The sequence below is a fragment of the Eucalyptus grandis genome, chromosome 10 (assembly GCF_016545825.1).
Source record: "Eucalyptus grandis isolate ANBG69807.140 chromosome 10, ASM1654582v1, whole genome shotgun sequence".
Taxonomy (NCBI): Eukaryota; Viridiplantae; Streptophyta; class Magnoliopsida; order Myrtales; family Myrtaceae; genus Eucalyptus; species Eucalyptus grandis.
This window is the reverse complement of record NC_052621.1, coordinates 213,409-225,683: the sequence shown is the minus strand read 5'-3', so window position 1 is coordinate 225,683 and position 12,275 is coordinate 213,409. Positions and strand designations below refer to the sequence as shown.

At 38.2% G+C, this 12,275-nt stretch overlaps 1 long non-coding RNA gene across 2 annotated transcripts; it reads right to left on the bottom strand.

Annotated features, from left to right (window-relative positions):
• Nucleotides 1–9,277: 9,277 nt before the first annotated feature.
• On the bottom strand, nt 9,278–11,863 carry LOC120288909. Of its 2 annotated transcripts, XR_005546819.1 has the most exons (4): nt 11,745–11,863; nt 9,754–9,915; nt 9,577–9,647; nt 9,278–9,505 (listed from the first exon to the last, which is right to left on the bottom strand). It is a non-coding gene; the product is annotated as an uncharacterized LOC120288909 (long non-coding RNA). The 2 variants fall into 2 exon arrangements; XR_005546818.1 differs by lacking the exon at nt 11,745–11,863 and having other exon boundaries at nt 9,754–9,980.
• Between the last annotated feature and the right edge of the window lie 412 nt (nt 11,864–12,275).

Genomic DNA, 12,275 nt, shown 5'->3' with positions numbered 1-12,275 from the left:
AATACAGACGAATATTACATGAGCCTCACTTTTCTGGGACTACACTAGCCAAATTAGATTAAGGTTACTCAAACATGGCCAATGTAATATTTGACCACAAACACCGATCAAATTGAGAACATTAGTTTCTAAGACACAATCGCATTGCTTTATTTGGCTTTTTTTCATGGCCAAAAAGCCTTGAAGTAATTGGACCTATTATGGTGTTGCTCCATTATGAGTCTCCATGTGCTTATAATATATGTTTTAATTTTGTGTAGGGTCAAGATGAGCAACAAGTCTGCATTGTTTGCTTTTATCACGGTGGGAAATTTGTTCATTGCCCAATGCTTGAATATATTGGGGGAAAGATGGATTTAGTACACTTAAATATCGATTCTATGAGCCATGAAAGGTTCATCAGAGACATTGAGAATGTGGTAAATGGTAAATTCGAAAAACTATATTTTAAGCTTCATGAGAAATCTCTAGAAGATGGGTTGAGACATATATGTAATGATAGCACTATTGTCAATCTAGTTTTCTATCATTTGCGACATGGATTGATTGAGGTGTATGGAGAATCTTTCGACAATACAATAGGTGAAGGTGCTGGTCATGGTGAAGGCAATGGCAAAGGTGCTGGTGAGGGCAATGTTGAGGGTGCTGGTAAAGGCATTTGTCAGGGCGAGGGCATTAATGAGGGTGTTGGTTTAGGTGATGAGGCATTTCCTCAGCATGGGCGTGATTTAGATTATGATTACTTAGTAAATGAGGGTGATTATGCTGATTTAGAGGGTGATGAATCTATGGTCGAAGTTGATTCGGAAAATGAAGACATGGACTTAGTCGATGAACTATTCTTGACTGATGATGACAATAGGGATAACAAAGACCTTATAGAAGGAAGGAAAAAACTCAAGGAATTCCACAAAATGGTCACAAAGGCTTGGATTATAAGGGAACCTCTCGCAGAATTTATACCATCTCAACAGTTTATTGGAGAATCATCTAATCTCCAACAATCTAACATAGTTATTGCTGAAGCCAATTACCAAATAGACTATTACGAAATAGATGGAGGTGAAAGTTTGGAATCTAATGTGGAGCCAGAAGATGGTGAAGTTACAAGAAGGAGAAGTAGGTATCCAAGGTACGATCCTAATTGTATAGCGCCTATGTTTACTACATCTATGATGTTTGATGATGGTAGATAATTCAAAGATGCCGTCAAAAAGCATTCAGTAGTTGAGCGTAGAGAGATAAAATTTGTCAAGAATGAAAAGAAATTTGTTAGGGCAAAATGTGTTGATGTAAATTGTCTTTGGAAAATTTCTGCATCTTTTGATGTTAGGACCGGATCATTCCACATGAAGACTTACCATGAAGAGCATACTTGTAGCATTAGTTTTACTAATAAGAGAGTCACAAGTTCTTGGTTGACGGATCACTATTTTAGTACAATTAGAGCAATGCCAACTATAAAAGCCATTGCTTTTAAGGAACTTATCATGGAGCAATTGGGCTTAAATGTAACTATAGATCAATGTAAAAAAGCGAAGCTGCTTGCCTTTAAAGTTTTGATGAGAAATTCTAGGAAGGAATATTTAAAGTTATGGGATTATGTGGAGGAGCTAAGAGAGACAAATCCTAGGAGTACTGTTATATTGAAGGTTGAAAAGCCTAACATGCATTCTAAAGCATTATTTGAGAGAATGTACATATGTTTTGCTGCATAAGAAATGATTTCTTGATGGATGTAGAAAAGTTGTAGGGTTAGATGGCTGCATTTTAAAGGGAATTTGTAAAGGGGGATATTGTGTGCTGTTGGAAGAGATGCAAATGACCAAATGTTCCTAATTGCATGGCCAGTTGTGAGAGTTGAAAGTGGAGATACTTGGACTTGGTTTTTGACAAGTTTGATATATGACCTCAATATGATAGGCACATATGGACGAGGCTGGGTTATAATTAATGACAAGCAAAAGGTGAGTTCGTTATTTTTTTTCCAATGTTATGCCTTGTAAATGATCACTCTTGTAGTATGCTGTTGACATTGAAATCATCTTTTTTAGGGCCTTCTTCAAGCCGCGGTGAACTTGTTGCCTTTAGCTGAGCATAGAATGTGTGCTAGACACATTTATGCTAATTGGGACCAAAAGTATAAGGGCATACAAATACAAAGACTATTTTGGCAATGTACTAAGAGCAGTACTATGGTGAAGTTTGATGAACACACATAGGCATTAAAAAAAATCAGTCCTACTACGTATCATGACTTGATTCAAACAGAGCCAAAGCACTGGAGTAGGGCTTTCTTTACTACCGAGGTTAAATGTGACATAATCGATAACAATTTATGTGAAGCATTCAACAGAAGAATTATTGAAGCCGGGTGTAAGTCTATATATAGTATGTTAGAAGAGATGGGAATAATGATCATGACAAGGATGCATACATAGAGGGATGCTTGTGCTCGATGAAGAAGGGATTGTGGTCCAAGAATCATAAAAAAGTTGGAGGAAAATAGAGTTGGCGCGACTTATCAACATGTGATATGGAATGGCAATGCTGGATACGAGGTGCTGAATAAGGGTGTTAAGTATGTAGTTGATGTGTTCAAGAGAGATTGTTCTTGCAGGAGGTGACAACTTACTGGCATTCCTTGTCCCCATGCCATTTCAGCTATAGATCATAAGTGAAATGATGCATATGATTATGTGGATGAGTGTTACATGAAGGCAAAGTTCTTAGCTACATATCGGAATATGATGATGCCAGTTCGGGGAGAGAAATTTTTGAAAAAAACTAATAATAAGGCACTTGAACCACTTCCGACTAGGGTGAAACCCGGTAGGCACAAATATAAAAGAAGAAGGGAGGAAGGTGAGGTCGCACGTGGTATTAAAATGTCGAGAAGATGAAAGAAAATGACTTGTCGAAGTTGCTCGAAGACATGACTCAACAGTTTGACATGTCCAACTAAGAAGGCTAAGATTGCAGCATCACAAACACAATTATCTTAGCTCAAAGGTACAAGTGAAAGTGTTGGTGGGACACCAATTGCTAATGCTGCTCTTAGGACACCATTATCTCATGGGAGTGTAACTAATGTTTTTGTTAGTACTTTTGTAATGTTTTTTTGTTAGTACTTTTGTTTTTACTAGGATAATTCTGTTGAGTAATGAAATTAATAATGTCAAGTGTTGAGTATAAGTGCTAGGCAAGGTAATAGACAAAGAGTTGATATACAAGCACAAGTTAAATTAACATCACAAGCAGCTGCAATTGAAGTTCCATTTAATGCAGTAGGCCCAACAAGAGAGAAGAAAAAAAAGAGAGGAAGTAACTCCAATTTACAAGAAGTGACAGGATTATGAAGTAGTGTTGTGGCTATTTTTTGTTTGTTGCTGATGTATGGGAGATCAATCGACTCCTCCAAGTGTTGTGTGGTCTTCACTACTTGACCTTTGTCGTGTGTGAAGGGTTACTATGGACTGGAATTCTTAGTTTACTTGGGTTATGGAATTCCTAAAAAGATAATTCTCTTTATAAAAAAGTCCTGAAGTTTGCTTAGAATGAGGCCATTTAATGTATTTGGAAGGAAAGAAACTCTATTTTGCATGTTGGTCCCATGAACTAAATTGGTCAAATAGCTGCTTATGTCGTTATGATAAGTATGTTGGAGAATTGGTGAAGCCTTCCATTGGCGCGCAATTATGTTTTTCATTGATTTCTCCTAGCTCATTAAAATTGATTGATTTCTCATGTGTCTTTACTTGTCAACTTATGAACTTGTCTCCTTTTCATTTATTGCTTCTCCATGCCGATTTCTGCTCCATTCAGGTCGAATTCCTTTAATCGATGGCCCACAAAATTCAAAGTGAAACACCCCCCGATTTGCATGTTTATTAAAAGCATATGGTAAAAATAGCCAGCAATGCACAATAATAATTTGGGTTAATACTCTGAAAAACCCCAAACTGGTACACTTGTGACAAATTTACCCTAAACTATTTTTTTTACCATGAAAAACCCCAAACTGGTACACCCGTGACAAATTTACCCCGATTGATCATAAAAAACCATAAATTGGTACATTTATGACAAATTTACCCCAAACTAATTTATTCGACTGCAAAAAACCCCAAACTGATAAATTTGTGACAAATATACTCTTCGCTAAATTGGATTAATATCACAAAAAAATCATAAAAATTGTAAACTCTGATAAATGGATTGTAAAATCCCAAATTAGTATACTAGTCAATTGTCACGTGCCATTTAACTTAATAATTTGATAATAAAATTTAACGAAAACTAACAGAGGGTAAATTTGTCACAAGTATACAAGTTTGGGGTAAATTTGTCAAAGGTATACCAGTTTGGGGTTTTTGGTGGTCAAAAAAATAGTTTGGGGTAAATTTGTCACAAATGTACCAGTTTGGGGTTTTTTAGGGTATTAAACCTAATAATTTAGAAGAATCTTGGAACATCGTTAGGAGAAAATGAGAAAGTATAGTCGCTAATTAGCAACAGGGAGTCGACGATGACGACTTATCTGACTTGAATGGAGTCTTCCACGAGCCAGGTGTTCACATTAGCTACAACTTTGATAACAATTAATAGTCAACTCAAAATCACAAGAAGGCAAAATGAGTTTCCTTTTTTCTGGGGGGCATTAAGAAAAAAATCCCATTTATTATTATTATTTTCCTTCAAGCAAATTATTATAGATGACAATTTTGTAATTCACAATGGGTCCATTGGATGAACAACGCGATACGTCAAGATGACATTATATGCAAGCATTTAGAATGCGTTAAATATGAAAAAAAGGAGATATAATAGTCAAAAGAGCTCGTTGCCGTGCTTTTCAAATAGTAGAAAAGCTTCACTTCATTCCTATAACTTGAGTGGATATACATGTACGAAACATGTCCAAAATAACACACACTAAGGCAAACTCATGATGTCCTTCACCTTCAAATTTCCAAATAACATGTGAGCTAACATTACTATAAACAACAACAACACAACCGACAAGGTCTTAAATTTGAAATTTTCTTTCCTTAGCTTTGCCACATCTTGTTTTGTACATTTTAGTTTTGTCTTGAGAGCTTTGATTTTGGCGTCCTTCAAACATCCATCATCTTCGTCATGGGTTGGCATCGGTTCTTCTTCAACATTGCTCCGACAAAATTTTTTTGACACGCTTCTTGCCGATTGATTGATCTCTGCATCAACCCAAACAAAAAAACCACAACTTTCCCCTTTGTTTTTAGGGTTGTATCTTGGACAACCGTGATATCTTCTTCCCCGATTTTCTTCTGTCCTAGCTATTCGTAGAGGAGATTTTAGGCCACAATAGCAAAATACATACGTATTGTTGTCAATTGGACGGACCGACGTCACTGATTGTGACAAATTTGATGATATTGTTATGAATTCACTGACCTCCTCTTGTATGACACCTCACTGTCAGTTTAAGGACAATTCCAATAGTTAAAATAGTGAGCAAACATAAATGGACAGATGAATAGATGATAGATAAACATAAACATCAATAAAATCTTGTTGCCAAAATCTTTGTTTCTATAGGAAGCTAAAACATTGTTTTATTAAAAAAAAAAACTAAAACCAACGGTATGCATAATTACCTCGCTAGTAAATTGCATAGTGTTGTATTTATTGTCAATCCCAGAAGTCCGTTAAAAAACCTAGCCACAAGAGAGTGCACATTGGATGATGACCAGAAAATTTTACAAACTAGAAGCCTAAGATTAGCAACCACCAAACACACAAGCATGAGTAAAAATTATATCCGAATTTTATTAATAGAGAAACTAGTTAATCACTTTCTACAAAGGTTCAAGAAAAATTAGCCTTTTTAAGAGCCAAAATAACCCATATTGTCACTGGACTTACATCACTTGAGAGCATAGAGGATCTATAATTTTTCTTACATGGAATGCTAATTAGACCTCTTAACATTGATCTCCTCAAAAAACTTGATCACAATTTTTGAATTATTATCCCATATGATGTTCTCACATTTCATCACATACACCCAAGAAAATATTCTTCATGTTCTGCTTTTTCTGATGCTTGTAATGCACAAAGAGATTCCAACGGGCCATTAGCTGAAAAGGAATGCACATAAAAGTGATACAAATCATACAATCCAACCAACAAAGATGCAGTTTTTCTGATGCTTGCGATGTACGAACAGATTCCAGTAGGTCATTAGCCGAAAAGTAATGTACATAAAAGTGATACAAATCATACAATCCAACAACAACACAAATGCGGCAGGCATCATTTTCACCTCAACAAACCGACTCAGAAATCTATTGCTTCTCATGCCGACACCCCCAAAACTCGGATCATGGAACCTCGTTCCCGACCAAACTCAAAGTTCCACTTATCCAAAGACGCTAATTCACTGAAAAGGATAATACTTAGCGTAGAACTTCTTCTCCACTTGTTGCGACACACCAATACCTCTTCCAAATTATTAGCTTCGTGATTTTTAATTCACTAAATCTCGGCCGCAAGAAAATGATCACCTGATATGCGGTGGCCCGACTTAAAAAGGGGTTGACGGAAAATGAATCTGAACTCTAACCAAAGCAAACAAAACCTCTATCTTCCATTGCAATTCTTAGGCAAAATGATTCAGAAATTTACCTAATAAATGTAGGGCTGAAAAGGCATCGAGAAGAATGGCGCGGCCATGGCGGAATGTTGGCGACGACTTTCCAACTTCGTTAACAGGCAGACGAGATTTAGGGTTTTTCCTTCATCATTGAAGATGTTCGCTTGATTTGGGGCAAGGGAAAACGTAAGAAAAGTAACAGTGCTGTTCTGTTTTGAAGGTTCTAGGTCTTTTTTTTTTTTAAATGGTGTCGTTTTGTTTTCAGGCATCCATGTTAGCGCTAGTCTAGCCATGTAGGACGGCCGATGCTGATTTTGTATCCACGTAGGCATTTTCCGAGCTAAATTTGCCAGGAGGACTAAATCGGCACCAAATAAAAAGTTTAAGACTAAATCGGCACCAAAAAATTGTTCAGGACTAAATCGATATAAAGACAAAAGGTTTAGAACTTTTTCGATATTTTTCCCATTAAACTGCTTAGGGCTTCAGTGGTGACAGCTATATGTCGATGGGCAAGGTTATTGATCCATAGGTATAACTTGACTTTTATATCGGCAAGTTTTTATGTGCAAAAGTGGCGTAATAATATTAGGTGAGCTCGACCCTTCCCCAAACTTATATAATGTGATTGTGTTTTGTCTGTATCCTATATCAAGTTGTTAGCTAATGATATTAATGAAAAGAAGCATGTGTATATCAATTAAGCTAGTTGGGTTTCTCATTGAATATTTTATTGTGTTTCCGCATAGTACTAATAATTAAAAAAATATAATTGGAAATGGCACATATTGTGCATGATGTCTTGAGTGTCACATCATTAGCAAAAGACATGGATTTTACCTAATATCTCCTATTTCGTAGTATTGGTTATATAATTTAAGTATGACTATGATGGGCAATACAAATTTTTGGCATTTCACTTAATCCTATTATTCCATTCCATCGGATTGTTGATTCAGAATTTACAAACTTTAGACTTCTATGAATATCATACACTGTATGTTGATGTTGTATACTGATGGTTTTATTAGTGATGGGCTTAAGGCCCGTCCGCCCATGTTGGGCCCAAAAAGCCCGGCCCACAGGAATAGGGCCTGTGGATGGAGGGACGTATAAAAGGGATGAGAAAGAGGGAGAAGACACCTCTTTGGAAATAACATACGTACGTCTTCTCCCGCGCGCTCTCTCTCTCTCCAAAAAGAAAAGAAAAACAGTAAGCGTTTTTTCTTCCCTTCAAGGCGTCATTGGATCGAACAGGGCTAGACTCTCTTCCTCTTATCGGCGTCGGTGTCTAATCTGTGGCTAACAAGGTACGCTCGAATCCGTGGTGTGCTTTACGATCGGTGATACGTGCTTTTCCCCGACTTCGTCTTCCGCATTGCTTTAGGGGTTCGATTTAGTGTCGAATCCAGTTTTTCGAGGATCCGTTATTCCCAACATTGGTATCAGAGCCCTAGTTCACGTTTTCCCGACCTGTTTGATGTTTTTTGATTGATTTTTCGCGAAAGTAATTCGGTCGTACGGATCGGGGCGAGAAATCCCGACACCCGAGTGCTGTTCGCCCATTTTTCCGAGTTTTCGTAAGTCAAAATCAAATTTTGATGGCATAGGGAGAAATGGGTTGTTGAGACGAGTCTGGCGATATGTCGAACGCCGCCGGGAGACGCTGCACGCGCCCACACGCGTGGCCGGCTCGCCCGCGCGTGGCGACGCGCGCCGGTTGCGCTGGCTCGCCCGGCACGTGCGACACATGCGCCGGTCGGCGAACCGGCACGCGCCGATCGGCGGACCGACGCGTGCTGATGTCACCCAACGGTCAGTAACCACTAGGGTGACGTCATCGATGACGTCAGCACAACGACGGTTGGCCGGGCGGTCACCGGCCGGCGACCCGACCGGCGACCCGACCCGACCGTGGACGCCTGGCACGCGCGCGGCACGTGCCGGCTGACGTCTGCGTGACGTCAGCCCGCGCACGCACGCGGCACGTGCGGACGGTTCGTCCGACCCGGCCCGAACGGCCCGACCGGTCCCGTTCGGTCCCACCGGTCCGACGACTGACGACCTGACCGTTGACCATTGACCGACGACCGTTGATCCGTTGGCTCGAAAAAGAAGAAGAATAATTTGTTTCTTTTTCAATTATGTCTATGTGGGTTAGAGGTAATCCATTTTTTATTTTGCATTTGTTGCATGGATCATGGAAAATTATGTATTTTCCATTTTGTTTATTGTGGATTATAAGTGATCCATTTTTTAGGTTCTCGCATTTGTTGCGAACTATGATGCGTTATGCACGGATACCGCAATCCCGAGAACGGACAAAGGAAGAGCTAGATAGGGGTGAGCGGGTCCAGGTGGGTAGGGTCTAGACCTGGACCCCGTTCCCCTACCCCGTTATAACCGGTTCTCCTTTTTGGACCCTATTCCCTACCCCGTTTTCATTGGACCCCGTTCCCGCCCACCTTCGTTTTTCCGGTCCGAGAACAGGGTTGACCCCGTTTTCATTGGACCCCGTTTTGCATAAAAATTAACCTTAGAAAAACAATTCTAGATAAGTTATCCGCTTAAACAAAAGGTCGGACCAAGCACGTCCTTCGACCAAACTCATTGGGAACATGTATAAAATTTCGACTCCTCTTGAAAAAAACAACCAAGTATATAATTCGACCATCTCGCATCCCCATATCCCACAAAATACATCGAGTTTCTCATATTCCAGTAATATACAAGCTAGCAATTTAGCCAATTAACTAGTTGTAATACAATTTTTGGCTGATCACATATCAACATTGTCCTTCATGTGCTCGATCTTCTTCTCCTTCTTCGGCCTTGCGTTCCACGTGGTACAAAATCTCTGACAAAAACCTAAAATTCATATATAAAAAAAAATCAACAATAATCCATACTCTAGGATTTAATAAAGTCTATTTACTTACCACAAAATTGGAGTTTCGACAAAATGAAGTTTATTTTCCAATGATAATGTCCTTGGTAAGACAATCCAAATCTATAAAAAAGAAAAAAGAAAAAAAAAGAGAGATTAAATAAGGCATGCACTTAATAGATAGTTATGCGAATGAATTACAAAATACAAAGAAATATATATAACTTACCCGCCTCAAATTGTTCCGCATTCTCGATGCACTCTTCAACATTAATTGGCACGCGAACAGCTCTCAACCAATCTTGAGTACAAATTAAACCTTCCACCACTCTAGGAGTCAAAGAACTTCGAAAGCCATCAAGTACACGTCCCGATGTACTAAAAGCCGACTCTGAAGCAACGGTAGTCACGGGAATAGACAAAACATCTCGAGCCATCAAAGATACGATTTCATACTTTGACCCAAAGTAGTCTTCCACCACATCAAAAGATCAATATTAAGGATATCTTCACTTTCAGCTTCAAGATACCGATCAAGCTCAGTTTTGTTTTCATCCAACACTTTTTTCTTCGCATGGAGAAAGTTTTTATGCCAAGCATCGAATTCACAATCATTGTCATCAATATCAACATTAGAAGCACCACTACTGTTACTCACACTTGAATCACCAAATTTTCCTTTACTAGAGAAGCCAACAAAAGATCGCTCATAAGATTTATACAAATTCTCCAAGGCGACCTTCACCTTATCATGCATCTCATCAATTTTTGCTTCATCATCATAGATTTGTTCAAAACAGAACTTTACATAGTTCAATTTCTTTGTGGGATCCAATGCAACCGCAATCAATGCCATCATATTAACTTTATCCAAACTCCCATAATACTTGTCAAACTTCTCTTTCATTTTTAAACCCATAGCTTGAAGCTTTGGGTCTAAAGAATTCGCCGCAATATTCAAATACTTGTACAACTTAGCTATCTCCTCAAAATAATGATTTGAAGTAACATATGAACTACCCGACATCCTCTTGGTTGTATCATAAAACCGTCTCAGAAATTTAGAAAGAATGATGGCATTTTCCCAATCTTCATTTTCAGGAGGATCATTGTCAATTTTCCTTAAGAAATATATATCTTCTTCTTCCATTCTCTTAAAAGCTTTCTTGAACTTTATGGCGGTGTCTAACATCATGTAAGTAGAGTTCCATCTAGTGGCAACATCAAGACAAACCGAACCATTATATGCAATCCTCTCACTCTCAATACAACCTTTGAATGTCTTAGCTCTAGCCGGAGAACTCCTCACATACCTAACCATGTTTCGAATGCGTGCAATAGAATCACGTACCTCATTCAATCCGTCTCTCACTATCAAGTTAAGTATATGAGCAGTGCATCTCATATGTAAAGCATCACCATTCAAAATCAAAAATCCTTCTTCTGAAAATTTTTCTTTCAAATAACTAACGGCCACATCATTTGAACTTGCATTATCCACTGTTATTGTTGACACCTTCCTTTCTATTCCCCAATCATAAATGCATTTCCCCACCATTTTACCAATCTCCTTACCCTTGTGACTATGCATCATCACAAAATTGATTATTCTTTTTTGCAACTGCCAATTTTCATCAATATAATGTGCAGTAAGACACAAATAGTTCAAGTTTTGAATGGAACTCCACATATCCGTTGTGAGTGCAATCCTAGATTTAAGCTTACCAAAGTCCTTTCACTCAGATAAAACTTCATACAATCTCTTGCCATTGTAAATCGTGAAAGATGATGGAAAAGAGGTTGCAATTCAGTAACAAAATCCCGAAAACCAACACGCTCAACCATGGAAAATGGCTGCTCATCAATAATAATCATTCGAGCAAGCATATGCCTACAACGTTCTTGATCAAATTTCCATGTCGTTAAGATACTATCACTAGTAGTATTTTCCCCAACCTCGCCAACTACACTTTTCTCACGTGATGCAAACAACATTTGCTTTTTATCTGTGCGGGGATACTTTTTGCACTTTCTCAAGTGCTTCCACATAGTAGAGGTTCCATGATCAACATTATACACATAATCCATCCCGCAATGAATGCATTTCACCTTAACTGTTTTCTGTGTTTTCTCATCTATAATTCTCGAAAAATTATCCCAACAATCTGATTGATTAGCTCGCTTTTTACCCGAAGCAGTATGAGAGTTAGGTACCCTCACCTTGTTTGTCGCGCCCATGGTTGCAGATTCCACTTCATCAGCTCCATGGAATGGCAATTCCATGAGTGGACTCATTTCATCATGTCCCTCTACTTCCATTGATATGTCTTTGTCTTGATCCATTGATTGAAAACTGAAAAAAAAAAAAAAAAAAAATATATATATATATAACATTAGGATTTCACAAAAACATATTAGTTTTCATAGTAAATCAAATCTCTATAATTTCCTTTGCTTCCTTGTTGCTGCTCTAAATTCAACATAGAACTTTCACGTGGGTTTGACAGTTCATAATAAGATCAGAAGCTGAAGAGTCTTAACTAACGATGGTTAACTATTAAGAGGAATTTTGCATGATTAAACTTGTAAACTACATAGATCAAACAAACAAATTTGGTGTCATTCAAATTTCACCAACAAAGTCAAGATACATAAGATCTTTAATACTCATATCGAGATCGTAAAAGGGGACAAAAAAAAGCGCCTCATCACCCTAAAATTACAAAATGCCCAAACTTGGGCCTTTGGCAA